At 40.4% G+C, this 18355-nt stretch overlaps 1 protein-coding gene across 1 annotated transcript in view; it reads right to left on the bottom strand.

Annotated features, from left to right (window-relative positions):
- Window positions 1-18355, bottom strand: part of LOC136846471 (uncharacterized) — a 152043-nt gene that overhangs the window by 30573 nt on the left and 103115 nt on the right. The gene's annotated exons all lie outside the window — the stretch shown is intronic.

The raw sequence follows: 18355 nt of genomic DNA, 5'->3' as shown, positions 1-18355 counted from the left end.
CTAAGCTGTTATTATAATCTTTGGGTTAAATCATACTTAACCCTATTTACAGTGCTGAATTCTCCCAGACACATACTTATGAGGTAGCTAGAAAATACTTGTCACATACCCATAAGTAGGCAGCAATTGCCTTCCTCATTATTTTGTGTAAAATGATTATGACACAGCAAAAAGAGAGGGGTTTGTAGGGTGGATATTTTGCTACAACGTTTTTTCATTTATTTTGCCCTTCTTAAGCCACTCTGCTGAAGACTAAGAATTTATGAACTCCAGTAACATTGGTTCCCGTTTATGTTTCATAGCATTACAAGTTTCCTGTACTGAACTGGACATTTTCCTCTAACTTCAGTAGCATCATATGGCTTCCTTCAAGTTTCTTGAGTTTCTTGAGAAGACTTTGCAAGACTTATCACAAAAAGAATTACCTTTAGTATTTGCTATCCCAAAATCATATCAGCTGCACAAACTTAGCTTGGGTAACTCGCAGCAGAAACAGGCAGTCATAGAGAGATTCCATTTCTTGCTTTCATTGACAGGACCCAACTTCCAGACCATTCAGGTTATCTCTTAGGATGATTCTTCTTCCCTTCCCTTGCAGACATACATGACAAGACATACAGTTATGAGTCACATGCATAGCAAGTAAGAACCACAATATAGCGGGGATCGACTGTGCTCCCTCTCAGTGTGAATCGTGGTTCATGCGTCTACTGTTCTAAGTTTTGTTTCTGCACACATGAGTGGGGAGATTGGGGAGAGTGATTCATCATAATAGAAAGGTATTTAAAAAAATGACAAACTTTAAATCAATTTGTATTTTTCATAAGTAACAAACCTAAGATTTTCTCTAGCAATAGTTGGAGTCCAGTTAAAAATAGCACAAGGATTTGGTGGCAACAGGAGATAGCCAATAAAGAAAGAAGTGGGCAGAGCCCAGCCTGGTTTCTCCCGTGCGGATGCTGTGATGCGTCAGTTCTCTTCCAGCCCAGGTAACTGTAAAGTTCTCTGGTTTGTTAGTTATGAAAAATACAAATTGGTAAAATATTTGTCATTTGTTCATATACAGGACAAACCATCAATCCTCACATAAAGGGAGACTTAGTTTTGGTGGGAGGATAAAGTAAGCTTTAGAACATACTGGTGGTTCGGCTCACCTAGGCCCACTTCTTGGTCATTTGTTAGGGCACAGGAAGGAGTCGTATGCCTCTGATCTATTAAGCAGAAGATTACCCACCAGCTACACATCCAGGCTAAGAAACAATGGAAAACTCCTGTCTACATTGTGTCATGAAAGGAGAAAAAGAACCTGTAACTTTCGGAGACAAAAGTTCATGTTAGCTACCATTCTTGTTCTGTTGCCAAATCCTCTCTCCCCCTTGTTAGAGAGAGGAAAGGACTTGCTTCTATTTAAAGAATTTGTATTGTGTAAGAACAATCAAGTATGACAAAAAGAATGGATACTAACCTGTATCTAACTTGTTCCAGCAAATGATGATTTAAATCTCTCCCTGCCCACCAGAAGAGGAAAAGAAGAAAGAGAAAGGACGAAGACCAGTCATCCCAGTCACTCTCACTTTCATAACCAACATCTTAGGTAAGATAGAAACTGTCCTGCTAGGGGCTAGGGGCACTGGATGAGCTACACAACTTGCTGAGCAGCCACCACCAGACCCAAGGAAAAAGTATCCAAGGACCTATGGGGCAACATCCCAAAGATAGGAGGAGGTGAAGGTCATTTGACAATCCCATGTACCAGCTCTGGCATGCACTGTATTAGGATCTGTATCTGAAGAGGTACTGTATGCTTGTCTAATCACTTCACGTAGCCAAAAGGAGATGGTGTTCTTGGCCAGTTCTTTCTTGTTCCAGCCTGTACTAGCAAAAATGCTTTGACACTCAGGTCTGAGATACAGAGTCCTTTTCAGATAGCTATGCAGTACCCTGACAGGACATAAAAGCAATTCGTCTGGATCGTTATCAACAAAATCTCCAAGAGAGGGAATCAAGAATGACTCGAACCTGTCGTAATGAACCAAGGGATTCTGAGTCTTAGCTAAGAATTCCGGGACAAATTCGAAGACTACAGACCCGTAACCCTTCGAGTGTTTAACATTAAAAGAGAGGCCATGAAGTTTACTTACTCTCTTCGATGAAGCCATGGCCAGTAAGAAGACTGTTTTGAGTGTTAAATTTCTATCTGATGAACCCAATAAGGGTTCATATGGAGCATGAGTGAGGTTGCTAAGTACCAGAGTCAAATCCCAATTAGGAGGCTTAAGATCTCTAAAGGAACATGACTGTTCAAAACTCTTGAGAAGCATTGAGATTTCCCATGAGGAGGAAAGGTCCACACTTTTCAAATGCAGAACTGTTCCTAGAGCAGCCCTGTAGCCCTCGATTGCTGATACAGAAAGTAGCTTCTCCCTGCGGAGGAATACAAGGAAGTCCACTACTTGCTGAATAGAAGTTCTGACTGGAGAGAAACCACGTTGACATCACCAATCACAGTAGATGACCCATTTCCCATGGTATACAGCTGTAGATGATTTCCTGAGGTAGCCAGACATTTCTGTTGCTGCTCTGCGAGAAAAGTCTCTCGCTCGCAGGAGATACTGGATAGTCTCCAGTTATGAAGAGATAGGGACCCTACTGATTGGTGGAACCTCGATGTGTGGTTGGCAAAGGAGGTTGTGCCAGGGGACTCCCTCGGTGCCTCTGTCAGCAGGGCCAGAGGATCGGGGTACCACTCTGTGTGTGTGGCCACAAGGGAGCCACCAGGGTCAATCTGAGGTTCTGAGAAGTCATTACTCTATTGATTGCTTGATGGATCATGCCAAAGGGGGGGAAAGGCGTAAATGTCCAGATCATCCCAAGGGTGTTACAGTGTGTCTTCTGTTGCAGCCCAAGGATCTGGAACGACCGGATAAAAAACCTCTAGTTTTCTGTTGTGTCTTGTCACAAAGAGATCCCCACAGATGGAACAACCTTTCTACTACCTCCAGGTGAAGTGACCACTCTGCCCCGAGCACTTGACCCTGATGACTCAGCTTGTCTGCCACTACGTTCCTCTTGCCTGGAATGTATCTAGCTGAGAGATCGACTGAGTGAGTCACCACCCACTGGTGTAACTGTCCCGCCAAATCGTGAAGTTGACGGGAAACTAGCCCCCCCTTTGTTGTCAGACATGAGAACCACTGAGTGTCCCACCTGTCTTTCTTGAAACTCCTGAAGAACTAGGAAAGCTGCTTTTAGCTCCAGGATGTTGATATGAAGCTGTTTGTCTTGGTGATCCCACACTCCTGAAGTCAGATCTTCCAAGTGTGCTCCCCCAACCCTTGTTCGAGGCATCCGAGAATAGAAGAATCTCCAGAGGGGGAGAGTGAAGGGGCACTCCTGTGGTCAGGTTCCTGTCGTCCAGCCACCATGCTAAGTCCTGTCTCACTTCCTTATTGGGGAACTCAGAAGAAAGGAGAACCCTTTGATAGGGACCAAAATTCTCTCAATCTCCACTGAAGGGATCAAAGGTGGAGACATCCATGGGGAACGAGCTTTTCCAGGAATGACAGGTAACCTAAAACGACCTGACACTGACGCCCTGGTTCCTTATGTCTGGAGAGGAATGACTGAACAATGGTCCTGAACTTGTTGATGTGAGGAACTGATGTACAGAACCTCCCTGCTATCATGTCCATTAGCATGCCCAGGTAAAGAATCCTCTGGCTGGGTGTAAATTCGACTTCTCCAAGTCTATCACTATGCCTAAGCTGTGACAAAATTGGAGTTGATGATCCCTGTCTTGGATTAACTTTACCTGAGAACTCACCAGGACCAGCCAGTTGTTGAGGTATCTCAACATGCGTATCCTGTCAGAATGAGCCCAGTTTGAAATTAGGGTGAACATTCTTGTAAACACCTGTGGGGTGGTGGAAAGGCTGAAGCATAGCACCTTGAGTTGATACACTTTCTCTTCCAAACTGAAGCAAAGAAACTTTTGAAAGATTGGTGGACTGGAATCTGGAAATATGCATCCTTCAGGTCTATCGTGAGCATGAAATCTGACTTCCTGATGGCTGCCAGAACCGTGAGGAGTTTCCATCCTGAACTGAGTCTTTCTGATAAAAAGTTGAGAGTAGACAGGTCTATGACCTGTCTCCAATCTGCCGATGCCTTCAGTACCAGGAAGACATGGATGCAGAAGCCTGGGAAGTGATCCTTCAAAACCTCCACAGCTCCTTTTTCCATCATTTTCCTCCAATCTCCCAATGCTTTCAGTACCAAGAAGACACAGCTGCAGAAGCCTGGGGATTGATCCTTCACAACCTCCACAGCTCTTTTTTCCATCATTTTCCTCACTTCTTCCTGGAGAGCCAGAGGCTTTGGCAAGCCTTGAGCATATGATCTTTGGTGGAGAGGACAATCAGGGCGAGGAGGAAACTCAAAGAGGAGTAGATATCCCACATGTAGAACATCTACTACCCAGGTCTCCACTCCATGCTGCTGCCAAATTGCCCAATGGCTCACCAGGCACCATCCCACCGATGGCAGCGAGTGGGGAGGGGCTCCCCCTTTATCATCTTCCTCCTCTAGCCCTGCCTCTGCCTCCTCTTCCAGATCTGGAAGACCGGGGCTGAAATGGACGTTGCTGAAGAGTTTTCTTAGCTGGAGAAAGTGAAGGTTGTCGGCCCCTACGAGGGCCCGTGTGGCTTGAGGTCTCTTTGGTGAAGAGTATGAGGTAGCCCGAGATCTGGGCTTAGCTACGTTGGCATGTGAAGGACCAGGCAACTTAGAAACAGCTAGGTGGACAAGGTGGTCATTGCTGTCTGCCCTATGCCTGTTGACTGCAATGTCAATTTGGTCCTTAGGAAAAAGGTGAGGAACTTAGATTACCTCTGTTCTCATTGCCAAAACAGAATCAGGTTTTACAAATCTGGAGACCTTAGAGAGGGCAGAATCTCTCCTTTTCAGCAACCAATTAGACTACATATTTGCTCTTAGGTGAGCCAGGTATGATATAGTCTTGCCGCCAGACTGTCGTTAGTCATGGAAGCAGAGGAGATCTTGCTGACCTTAATTCTAACCAGGAAACTGGCTGAAAAGCTGCAGAAGATGTTAACTCCATTGTAGCCAACTCCTGGTGAGTGAAGGTGGTGCCATCCACCTTAAATTGATCTAAAAATAGGGCTGGGCCTAGTCTAACCAATTCTGGGTCCACTTGCCTTGACTGCAATGCAGCCCTAGGGGTTATGTAGAAATGTCTATGCAATGGAAGTGAAGGAGGCAACAACTTAAAAGACCTGGCAGACAGAAGTGAATTGTCCCATCCGGAGACGAGAGAATTCAACTGGTTGAGAACGTGGTCAGCATGATTAGAGCATGGCAAACCCAATGATGCCTTCTTTTCTTTTTTAGGCCCTACAAAGGCTTTAACATCCAAAGGAAAAGCTGAACTGGTAGCCACAGTCTCTTTGGCTAAATCATTGTACCCACTGATGAGTCCAACGACTTCTGCACACGTCATAAGTTCTTGATTGTCTGCACTGAGAGGGAGAGGGCCTTCTACTTCTGGGCTACAAAGTTCTCAATCCAGTCTGTCAACTGAGTCAGCGGTATCAATTACTGGGGCATAAGCATCCTCAGGGCCTAATACTTTCTTGGGAACATAATGATCTAACGATCGAGATGCGACCCTGTCTTGATGGTGATTCCGTCTGCAAGAACATGAGTGACTACTCAAATGAGGAGACGATGGCCATGGGTGGTTATGTGGCCACGCAGGGCTTTCATTATGCGAAAACAGTCACAGCCGCATGAGCGAGAGCATGGGCTATAAGATCTAAGAGAGGAATGGTCCCAATCACGAGAGCGTTCCCTCAATGTTGACTTCTTATCAGCCACCTTGTGATCTTTTTTCACGGTCGAGGCAATAACTCTAGTTCCCTGAACAGAACAGGTAAAAGTAGACGAGATGACTCCATCTTGCGGAGGATCTCGATCCACAGATCTGCGGCTCTTAGAGGAGACTTTCCATGACAAGTGTGCTGCCACATGGGAATCTGAAACTGGGCGATGTTCATCATCTAAAGCAGATGTGTGTTTGTGAGCCTTGATAGTTGCACAGCCATCCGAAACGGCAAGCAAGTTTGTAGCAGCTCTAGATGAAGCAGGAACATACTCGACACTGTCGTAATCAGCTGAATGGGAAACTGCTGCAAGAAAACTGGAGCACGAATCCAGAGAGGGCCTGCGAATCTTCTTGCATGGAGGAGCTGTGAAGTTCTTCTTCCAATGTCTCATAGGGATGGAATGAACAGATGACAAAGAAGAGTAAGAAGACGATGACAAGGCTGAGGGAGATCTACGATGTCTCTTTTTCAATTTCATCAACTTGGAGAGGCCAAATTTCTTGACAAGAGCGCCTTCGACTCTATCCATCAAGGGTTGTACAAGAGAGTTGGAAGGAGCAGATGTTGAAGGCTCAGGAGCAGAAACCAATGGCAGCGGCACGGCCGATGAAGGAACGGTGTAGGCCGTGAGTGTAATGGCTGAGGTAACACGAGCATAAGTCCCAAAAACCATTGCTCTGGAAACTGTCATGGCAGAAGACACTGGGATACGGGAAGACATGAAGTGGGATAATAGACCCCCAAAAGAGGGTACCCCAGAAGGTCTAATGATTCCCAACACTCGGAAAGCTGTTCATCCATGTCTGAAAAGACAGCACAAGGGGGAGCTGCCTCCTCCCTCACAGGGGCGGCAAACCTCCTCACCCAAAAGGACAGAGGCAGCTAAATCAATCACAAGATCTCCCGAACCCCTCCCCAATCCATCTGAAGATGAAGCAATAGAAGAATGAGGATTAAAACCTTCCTGAGAACAAGATGTAACGAGAGGAAATTTTGGTGGAGGCGAGAAGCCTTCCCAAGACAGAGCAGCAGATTTCCTCTTATACTTCCTCTTCCTACCAAAATTCTTCCACTGCTCAGGAGTCCAGGAACAACACTCGAAACGGGTTACAGGCAGTCCCTGGTTATCAGCGGGCTAGGTTATCAGCGATCAGGTTTTTCGGCGCTTGTCCAGCAACGAAAATCGGTGATTTTCAGTGCCAATATGCACTGATTTCCACTTATCAGCGCCAATAATCACGTATAGGTGTCAATGCATATGTAACAGAAGCACCCATAATAAAAAAATCGGCAATTTTGGTACTTATTGGTGCCGATAAAGCGGCAAAAACTGCTGGAAAAGCCCTGAAAATCCCCAATTTTCAATCATCAGCAATTTTCGCTATCATCACGCATCGCCATCGAACGGAACCCCCACCAATAACCGGGGATTGCCTGCACTTACATTACAATCATTAGCTCTGTATCTGCTAAAAGTGGTATGGGGATCTCTATCCCAGGTGGCTAAGTAGCAAAAGCATGGGTTATTACCAACACCCACACACCTTCTCTGGGGCCTGGATTGCTTAGATGATTAATGGGTTTGCATTTCGGAAATGCAAAATATAATACACAGTCACAAAAAAAAACGAGAATGAAAAACCACAATGCCAAGGCGTAAAATGAAAAGGAAGGGTGAAAGCAACTGGCTTCTTAGAGAGAAGAGCAGCACACGTTTTGTGAGAAGACAGTAAAAAAGAGAACTGACGCATCACAGCATCTGCAAGGGGGAAACCAGTTCGGGCTCTGCCCACCTCTTTCCCTATTGGCTACCTCCCACTGCCACCAAATCCTTGTGCTATTTTCAACTGGACTCCAGCTGGTGCTAGAGAAAATCCCCTTACGTAAAGACTGGTGGTTTGTTCTGTTTAAGGGGATCGGCCGGTTTCCGAATTTTTTAACGACAGGTTGTTGATATATAGGGGGTTTGTTAAAGGATATTTTGTGGAATTTCTGGGGAAAAATTTTTGTTCAGTGACCTTAGGTTTTGTGACGCCAGAGCATTTTTCGCCAAAAATGGCCATTTTCAAAATGCATCTCCTCCTTGCTTTTTGGTTTTAAGGGATGAGATTTGAACCGTGTATAAAACACATATGGACCTTTGATATAAAGCCGGAGATTTTGATTTTTCAATTATTTTTCGAAATATGAATTTTTATTTTTTTTTTTATGAAATTTTCCCGGAAAAATTACAGAAAAAAATTGCCAAAAATCAGAAACTCAAAATATTAAAAAATCCTGACGGCTTTTTTTTAATCTACCATGTTTCCTCATATTATATATGAAATTTCATTTAGATTGGTCCAATACTAAGGGAGGAGATACATTTTGAAGGTGAAAAACTTATGTTTTGAGAAACGGGCCTTCAAAGTTTTAGTTACATAAAAAAAGTAAAAGGGACTTCAAAGACTGTGTTACAATTAATTCTATGGTTTTAATTTTTATTTTTGGGTATTAATTAATGCAAAATGATTATAAATAAGAATATTAATTGATTATTTATGTGCCTAAGACACATTCTTATAAATTTTAGGTTCCTGGTCCCCCCCTGTCTGATCTTGCTGCAAGGTATTACTCTAGGGTATCATAGTTGCCTACACTTTTTATTAGTGTCTCAATCCATCCTTGCCAAATGGATCCTGGGAATTACTTTTCATTCACAATTAGGGATTCATGATTCAAGTAATTCATCAAGTCTTGCTTCACTTATTATGATAATTTTATTTTCAGGATCGTCTATAATATCAGCCTCCGAGCTACTGCTTTCTTTTTCTAAAATATCTTTGCCCTTTGGTAGTGACGAACAAATAAAGAGGCGTTTAGGGGTGGATGTGGTTGGTCTCTGGTCAGCAGAGATCGCTGCCTGCACTGTTTGATGGGCGACAGCTCTCTCTCTCTCCGTCGCTCCATTCCCCTCTATGGCACTAATTTCTTGAACTCTTTCTTCCACTTCTTGCCTGGACTTTTCCACTTGGCTTTTCCGCATTCTAGAAGCATGAAGTGAACTCTTGGAACTTTTAGGCACGGTGAAAAACAAAACACCGCAGAAAATACAGAGTTCAGTCAAGGCTAGCGAGCATGAAAACGTGTCCTTCTAGCTTGAAGTTTATAGGCAACTCTCGCCACAGTCGGCGTCCGACTCGGCGTCATGGTATGACGTGTGCGTTGTCATGGCTAGAATAACTAAAAAGGTGCCGAGTAGGATATTATTGACATTATACATTTCATTTCAAAGGAAGTTTTTCGTAATATATATCGCAAAACTATACCAGACAAAATCATTTGCGCTACTGGTGTTTCATGGGTATATAGTTATTGTTACATTTTAGGCCATAACTAGAGAAATACGGCAAATTTTAGCATAATATTTCGTGGACACATTCTTGAACCCTATAACGAAGCCATAGAATTTTTTTCAGCAAATCAAATTTTTTAAAGATTTTTGTGGTTTTTTAGGCGGCCGATCCCCTTAAGAACAAATAAATTTTACTACAGTCTGACCTCTTTGATCAGGCATTCCACGGTCCAGGAACTCCCATGGTCTGAGATCTTTTGAATCAGCTTCCATTACTTCATGAGTGGCCATGAGGGAGGCGCCACATATCGTTTTTTAAGTTTTTGGATTTTTTTGAATTTCGGAACTGAAACTTGCTCCGTCAATACACAAGCACACTTTATTTCCAACAAAAACATTCTGTGAAACTAAAATACACACAGCGTACAAAAGAACCATAATTTGCACGTATACAGGCAGTCCCCGGTTATCGGCAATCCGGTTTTACGGCGCTTGTCTAGCAGCGAAAACCAGCGATTTTCGGTGCCGATATGTGCCGATTTCTGCTTATCACTGCCGATAATCAGGTATTGGCACTGTTACATACCTAACAGAGGCACCGATCTCTGGTTAATGATGCCAATAACCGCCGAAAATCAATTTTTGGTTATCATCACACTGTTGGAGCGGAACCCCTGCCGATAACCGGGGGTTGCCTGTACTCATGTATCATGCGATTATTAAAATTTCGTCCAAAAACATGATTTCATCAAATACACTGTGTATAGTGTGAGCTGTATGTTGAGAGATTACACTAGGGTAGGCTTTCTACACCTGTCTCGCTTTAGGTAGATGCCACTGATAATGCACATTATGTCTGAGTTAGCTTTTAAATATTCAAATAAGCCTACATACCAAAGTTCATTAGGTTAAATGCAAATCTTCATACTATACATTAAAGCAGGCATACCATCCTTATGACTTGTCAAAGAATTCATGACTATTTCTTATAATTACCAATCACTTACTACTGCATGCAAGACACTGGCATAAACAACAACAAGTACTGACATAAACAATCGAAACGAGAAACAGCATTTGCCAATGTCAGTTACCGTAACTAACACGTTTATTAAGGATTGTGTTACAATTGTCGACTTATTAAAAATTTGCTAATTTTCAGTGGTGACTTCCAAAAATAAAAATGAAATAAACCTTTATTCATCCTTCAAGAAATAGAGAGAAAATTTATAAGAAAGTACAGGATGCCACTAAATTTACAGTTGTAGCTGTGGTATTAGAAGCGAATAATGTGCAGACCACAAACATTTTGGAAGAGGCAAAAGCAACATCCAATACTGGCAAAATCACACCTTTATTCCATTTAATTTACTGCATTTATAAATACAGGCAGTTCCTGGTTCACGAAGGGATTCAGTTTTTTACGCCGCGTCAGAACCGAAAATCGTTGTAAACCTAAAAATCCTCGAAAATCGTCAAAAATCCTAAGAAAACCTTACTTTTAAAGCTTTGGGTGTATTGAAAATGATGTAAACTACATTTTTATTAAGTTTTTCATCAAAAACCTCCAAATTTTTATTATTCTGCCGTTTTGGAGCCACATTTCTTCCGTCGGATTGGCGTACAACGCTTCATAACCCCGGTACGTGTCGTAAACTGGGAAATAATTTCTGGTAAATATATTTGAAAAGCATCGTAACCTTGCAACATCGTAAGCCGGACCCGTCATAAACCGGGGACTGCATGTAAAGTAATTTGCACTTTTAAACTTAGCTTTGATAATTTACGTAAAAAAATGAATCTCTGAAATGCGTTCCATTTAGCAACTAATGGCTGTGATGATGTCGGTAAAACCCAATCAGCTAATGATTTTAAGAATATAAACATTAGCAGAATGCAAATGGAACATGATTGCTATGTTCACAAATTATAAAACAATACTAATATGGCAATAATTCATGAAATACAATTACATTCAGTATTTAAAACAACAGTTTTACTAAAATTATCATTATTATCTTAATACAGCTGTATAATTTGCCTTTTGCAAATGGATATCTGTCAGTTTAACAACCTAACCAGGGCCAATAGTCTCTCTCTCTCACACAGACACACACACGTGCAGGTTTAAAGAAACAAAAGCAGCAGATTTTTAGGTTTTTGCCGAAAACAAAAGCCAGAAAGTTTGAAGGCCAGAAAACAATGAAGAGTGCCAGGAGATAGAATTCGACGGTGCATTTTTAAAGAAGTTTAAGCTCCGCCACAGTGAAGGTGTAAGCATTTCTGGTGAGATGCTTATGGAACAGGTCAGAATTTTCTTAAGGAACTAAACCTAATGAATGACACTGACTATTCATAAGTTTTCTTCTACTTTTGATAACACAGCACTATATATGTGGCATGAGCTGGCAAGACTTTGTTTACATAGGGGTTTTTTTAGTATAAAATTTCAGTTTTTGAAATGAAGCTCACCACAAACCCAGCAAGCATGGGAGAACGAGATGAAGAGCATGGGCAATCAACGCCAAAGGAAGAAAACCATGGTGTTACCGAAGATTCTTTAGCCGAATAGAGTAGACACCCCGGATAGGGACTGCTAGGAGTTAGTAGGTTTAGAAGAAAGAACTTGGACCTAGAGCAAGCTAGGCATTTTATCTTGGCTACACCAGAAATGTGGAATAGCTTGCCTAGTGCAGTTGTGGAATCTTCTAATCTCCAAGTGTTTAAGTGAGGAATAAATTCACTCCTGCTCATGCTGACATCTCATGAATTTTATGCCCTAGTTTTGTTTTTTATTTGCTCATATTCATTTATCTATCCCTTTTCCTATAACTAGTCTCTCTCTTTAGGCTGATTTCCTTTTGGATCCCTCTTGGGTTTATGTATGTTGACTGTCCATAAGGGTTTACAGCTCAAAATTTAAAGAAAGAAAGAAAATGCACTAATCTCCACCTAAAACACCTGCAATCTGTCTACCTGCATGTTGCTTAATTCTATCCAAAGCATCTCTCAGCAACCTAACACCAACCTGCCAGCAACTCATGCCAGGTTAGTTAGAGGAAGACAACAGGCACCAACTAATTCTGCTCCCAAACATATCACACTTCCCCATAACTCTAGAAGGGGATGTCACAAGTTGCAGTTACGGTATGACTAATTAGGAGGGGGCTTTCCAACCCTCATATCCTGTGAGGAGGAGGAGGAGGAGGAGGAGGAGGAGGAGGAGGAGGAGGAGGAGGAGGAGGAGGAGGAGGAGGAGGAGGAGGAGGAGGAGGAGGAGGAGGAGGAGGAGGAGGAGGAGGAGGAGGAGGAGGAGGAGGAGGAGGAGGAGGAGGAGGAGGAGGAGGAGGAGGAGGAGGAGGAGGAGGAGGTCACCTCTCATATTTCATGTAACTATTCATAACACTAGCTGACCAATTAATATGCACACTACATGGATCACTGAACAAGCAATCCTTGCTCCTCCACCTAATGTAAGTTTGTGACCACTATAAGCCAATGTGTACAATAGGGTGCTACACCCACTACCTAAAACTATAATGGATTTGTCAATGCCTTCTCTAAAAGAAACCCTAAATAGTCAATAAAGCCAATCAGTATCAAACTAAAATCCAAAATTATCCAGCTCAGCAACAAAAAAGCAAATTAAACAAAGCTCTGTCCACTGGTCTTCTCACAACAACAGCAGAAACAAACAGTTTACCCTAGAATGAAGGGGTCAAGAGACAGTATAACTAAGTGATATAGATAAAATTTTTTGTGTTTATATTTGCCATCCTCCTGCTGGCATGGGACTGTATAGCTATCGTAATAGAGAGGTAAGACTCTTTTAAAAAATATTGCTTTGCCTTCTGGTAGTCCCCACTGTCAGTGCTTGCTTGTTATGTCTACAACTCTACTTTGATCTCCCTCAGAGCACTAAAGCCCCCTACTTTGGAGTTCACTTTCACTACATCTTCAGCACTCATAATATGATTTTATGGCCTGACCAAGTTAAATACTTGGCAAGTATGAGATGCCAGTTTAACTTTGCCTCTTCCTGCCACAAGGACAGTTCTCAAGAATACCATACCATAACGTTTTCTCTTGGCCCAGTGGTGGCAGTTGTCAAGCTTTTCACACTTTTTTCTCACCTATGTCCACTGAAATTGTTGTTTACACCAATTATGGGCCCCTATTATTCACAAAGTATAAGCATTCCAGGCAGGAATCTGGGCTTTAAATCCTGTTCTCCTACTTAATAGACTGACAAAAATTTCTTTTCAGGTCAAGCTGACAGTCTGGCCTACAAGCTAACATGATCAAACAAAACACAGACTTTGAGCGAGTTGACAACAATTGACAATTACATAGCGTCTTTTTTTACCTGTAATGTCATCCAAATCAGATACATCCTATTGCAGTGAAAGCATGCATATGAAGGGCTAACTGAAGTCACCCTTGCTTTCTAGCTATGACAGCATATCATAAGTCAAGCAGGTACGTGTCTGAATGGGGGGGGGATGGGTTTCACCCATTCTATTTTCTGTAATGCTCTCGAATCTCCATTTTGAAGTTTTCCTTTCTTGAATATCTCTTACGTCTGGCATTTAGTGATTTAACATCCCCTTGCATATTAAATGTAAGGCAACCACCCATATCTCTCTCCCTCAAGTTATTGCATTCTCTCTTTCTCCAACAATTCATGAATAATTTCACTCTTTGATACTTAAAGTAGGGCAATCCCCATATCCCTCTCTTTCACAAGGTGCTGTCTTCTTCTCTCCAAAAATTTATGAATAATTTCACACTTTTGATATTTAACATAAGGCAATCCCCCTTATCTCTCTCACTCTCTCTCAAATTACTGTATTCTCTCATTCTCCAATAATTCATGAATAACTCCACTCTTTTTATTTAACGTAAGGCAAAAAAAAAAAAAAAAAAAAAAAGATCGCCCTGACATTAACCCCTTACAAGATTAACCCGAGATATATCGTTATCAGTGTGCTAAAAATTTTGGACTTACCACGAGATATCTCCTTGAAAAGTTAAACGTGAATATTGGGCTGATACGAGATTTTTCGTGGCTCAGTATTGTTACAGCAGGCTTCTCCGAGATATCTCGCCCTATATCATACGCTTGGCAGTGGTATTTGCTGCTGGAAGTCGTGAGTTACCAATGATAATTTTCTGTATTTTTTCGTGCAGACGACGCCGACCATTAATAGCACTTCAGCTGCCATCTTTGACCTTTTGTTTTTTTGTTTTTTGTGTATTTTTGCCTAATTAGGTAAGTTTGGTTGTATTATTTGTCATCTTAGACTGATTATATGTTATATTATTGATTCATCGTGTTGTTGTTGTGTCTTTTGTTAGCTAACCCCATGAGTATTTTGTGGTATATAGAGTAACCCGTGATCTTGAGAGGTTCGTTCGATGTAAGATTTTATATTGTATTTTCGCCTGTTCTAAGTAAATTTGGTTGTTTATTTGTCATCTAAGACTGTTTATATGTTATATTATTGACTTATTATGATGATTTCGTGTCTTTTGTTAGTCTCTTGACCATTTTGTGATACGTCAAGTATAATTTTTTCCGAGGATTTTTTTTTTCCCTTTTTTACGATGAGTACGCACTATTTTACTAGCTCTCCAGTGGTGACTTTTAGAATCTTCTGTATTTCTTCATTTTCACGTTTTAGGTAAGTTTCATTGTTCTTTTTTTTTTATTTTAGACTGTTTATATGATATATTATCGAGTAATTTGTTAGTATCTGGACTATTTATTTATCATTCTAGCCTTTTAATTATTTTTTTATTTTAGCCCAGTTATGGCAAATTACCATGACAACAGTGATACTGAGGAATCATTTACAGAGCTTGAAAGTTCTGGCTCAGAAGGCTTACGATTCAAGCTTGGATGATTCCAGTGACGATGACAGCGATACCAATACAGACACAGATACGGTAATGGATGAAACACAATGGAGGAGAATCGCAGATTCTACTGCCCTCCACCCCTCGATTTCCATTCACAGGGACAACAGGTCTCAATATTATCCCAGGAATATTGAAAGTATGTCGCTTTAGATTTTTTTCCATGTATTTTTTTATGACGAACTGATTGAACTTATTTGCACTGAAACCAATAGATTTGCTGAGCAATGCAATGCAGACCAAAATACGTGGCATTCTGTAACTCTACCTGAACTCAGAGTTTTCTTAGCACTAAATACTTTGAAAGGAATTGTGAAGAAGCCTGAAGAATCCTTGTATTGGTCTAAAAATCCACTTCTTAGAACCCCAATTTTTGCTGAAACTATGCCTTTCAAAAGATACAAGAAAATCAGGCAGTACCAGCATTTTTCTGATAATGAAGCATACGATGCAAATTGTATCCTAATCCCAAACTGAATAAGACATATCCTATTTATGTGCACTTAGAAAATAAATATAGAACTGTCTACACCCCACAAAGAGATATTTCAATTGATGAGAGTCTCTTGCTATATAAAGGAAGATTGGGATGGGTACAATATATCCCATTGAAGAGATCAAGATTCGGCATAAAGTTCTTTATGTTATGTGAAGCTTAGTACAGGATATGTGTGGAGCTTTTTGATTTATGTAGGTAAAGGAACACAATTCGACCAGGATTTCAATGAATTGCCTAAATCCTCACAGGTTGTAATGACTTTATTGAAACCTCTTTTTGAATAAAGGCTATTGCCTTTACAATAGACAATTATTACACCAGTCCTGAGTTAGTGGATATTCTAGTAAAATGTAGAACAGATTGCTATGGCACTGTTAGAATAAATCGAAAAGACCTGCCAGTTTCATTGAAAACTGATAAGTTGAAGAAGGGGAAATGTCTGCTTATCATAGAGGTAAAGTTATGGCCATGAGATGGAAGGATAAAAGATGTTGTTCTACTCTCCACAGTTCACAATAGTGATGAAGTTGAAATTACAGTAGGAGAGGTACGAAAAAGAAGCCCAAAGTTGTAGTAGACTATAACCACACAAAGGGTGGTGTGATAAGTTGGATCAAAACTTGGCAAATTATCCTGTTCCCAGGAAAGAACAAAAAATATTACAAAAAGTTTTCTTCCATCATCTAGATCTAGCCCTTTGGAATGCATATCAGTGTTTCAAGATGAGTAATGAAAACTGCTGTTCATCTCTCAAATTCAGTTTGGAAATAATTGATTCAACTCTGAAGAAGTATCATGCTGAAATCCTCAAACAAGACCAGGTAGACCATCTATTTCAGCAAATCCTACCTGCTATTCAGGAAGGCATTTTCCAATTGACATTCCTCCTACACCCAAAAAGAAATTTCCTACAAGGCAATGTGTTGTTTGCTCTAAGAAAAGGGATAATAATGGAAAAACCGATCAGACGAGAGTCTCAACATGTGTGAGATATGTGAAGTTAGTCTGTGTATAACCCCTGCTTCAAATCATACCACACAAAATGATTGGGAAATACACTGGTTTATGTGAAGTGAATTCTTTTTTTTTTTTTTTTTACCCAAATGAAGAGAAATATATGATTTTGTTTATTCTAATGGTGAAAATTTTTTTTTTTTTATTCAAATGAAATGAAAAAATACTTTTGTTTATCAAAATGAAGTGGAAAAATAAAAAGTTATCAAGCATCAATATGTTTTTTATTCAATTCCTATTATCGAAATTACTAAAACGAAGCATACGAGATATCTCGTGATAGAACAAAATGATTATAATTTATACGAGATAACTCGTTATTGGCCATAAAAAGGTCTCAAGTGGAGTTTCTAAAATTACAATTTTACATAAAATAATCACAATTTTCTGTTGAAATCAAATTAGAATAGAGTCTAAACAAGTTATATTTTAATTTAATTCAATAAAACAATTAGATTCTTTTTGAAACATTATGTTGAAAAAATAAGTCTTTTAAGGGTTAAACATAACTCACTTTCAGCACTTCTCTCTCTCTCTCTCTCTCTCTTTACCCAAAGGATTCTAGTAGAATGTGAGATAGATGGATAGATACATAGGGCTGAAGTCAGGATCACACTGCAGGGTATGTTACCTCAGTGCTGATTGGCTTTGTACATAGCACAACACGCTATTGTTTGAAGAGTTAATAGCAACCAATCACAGCAGGATATCAGCTTTGCTAGTTGTCGATTGGCTTTGTGAGGTAGTGTTCCCTCTTTTCTCGATTCATTTTAGTTTAATGTTTACCGATACTGCATATCCTTATACTGTAACCCAGTCTTGTGAATTTACCTTTGTGTACGTACTATCACTAGTGTATTAAATATTTTTAATGAGCAATTGGTATTTCTCTCTCTTTCTTATGGGCAACTTGATTAGTTTTCTCATGTAGCTCTGAGCCCTATATTTTTAAGGGTAATGTTGTAAGATGACTTTGAAGTGATATTGAAGTGTTTCAGGATGATAGCTGAAGGTATATTTAGTATAGGTTGATAGTTTAAGGTATATTTAGTGTTTGAACAATTGAAATAGGCAGTTATAAGCATTTTTTGAGGGGGACTTTGGTGTCTGAACAATTAATATACGATTTATAAACGTTTTGAGAGGGGGTGTCAAGTATTCATGGATTTTAGCTATTCGTGGGTGGATGTGGTCCCTATACCCTGTGAAAATCCCAGGGGTTGACTGTATATGGTTGTGCACTTTGAACTGAAAGGCAAGTCTAAGACTATAGTTTGAATTAATGCAATATTAAATTTATTTTCAAGAATATGATAATTCAAATTTTGGGTATAGCAATTATAACCAACTACTATCATGAGTTGGTTGCAATGTTTGAAACATAACATGAAATTTAGTTAACAAACAAGAAGCTTATACAAAGCAAATCATACTTCCCATGCTTCTTTAAAATTTGTTCCAAAGAAACTTCAAGTTAATTTATTCACTATAAAAACTAGACCTACCTGTTGAAAATCGTAGTTGTGTTTGTCAGTATGGAAAAAATGGAAACATATTGGGGTGAGTGAGAGCAGCTGTCGGTAAAAGTGAAACGCTCAGCAAAGGCCAAGTCAAGACACCTCCATTTTTCAAAACAACATTGCTCCACTCTTCTATCTTGTCTGAAGTAACTCCTGATTCATGTGT

Source organism: Macrobrachium rosenbergii, chromosome 15, assembly GCF_040412425.1.
Source record: "Macrobrachium rosenbergii isolate ZJJX-2024 chromosome 15, ASM4041242v1, whole genome shotgun sequence".
Lineage (NCBI taxonomy): Eukaryota > Metazoa > Arthropoda > Malacostraca > Decapoda > Palaemonidae > Macrobrachium > Macrobrachium rosenbergii.
This window is presented reverse-complemented; position numbering and strand designations above follow the sequence as displayed.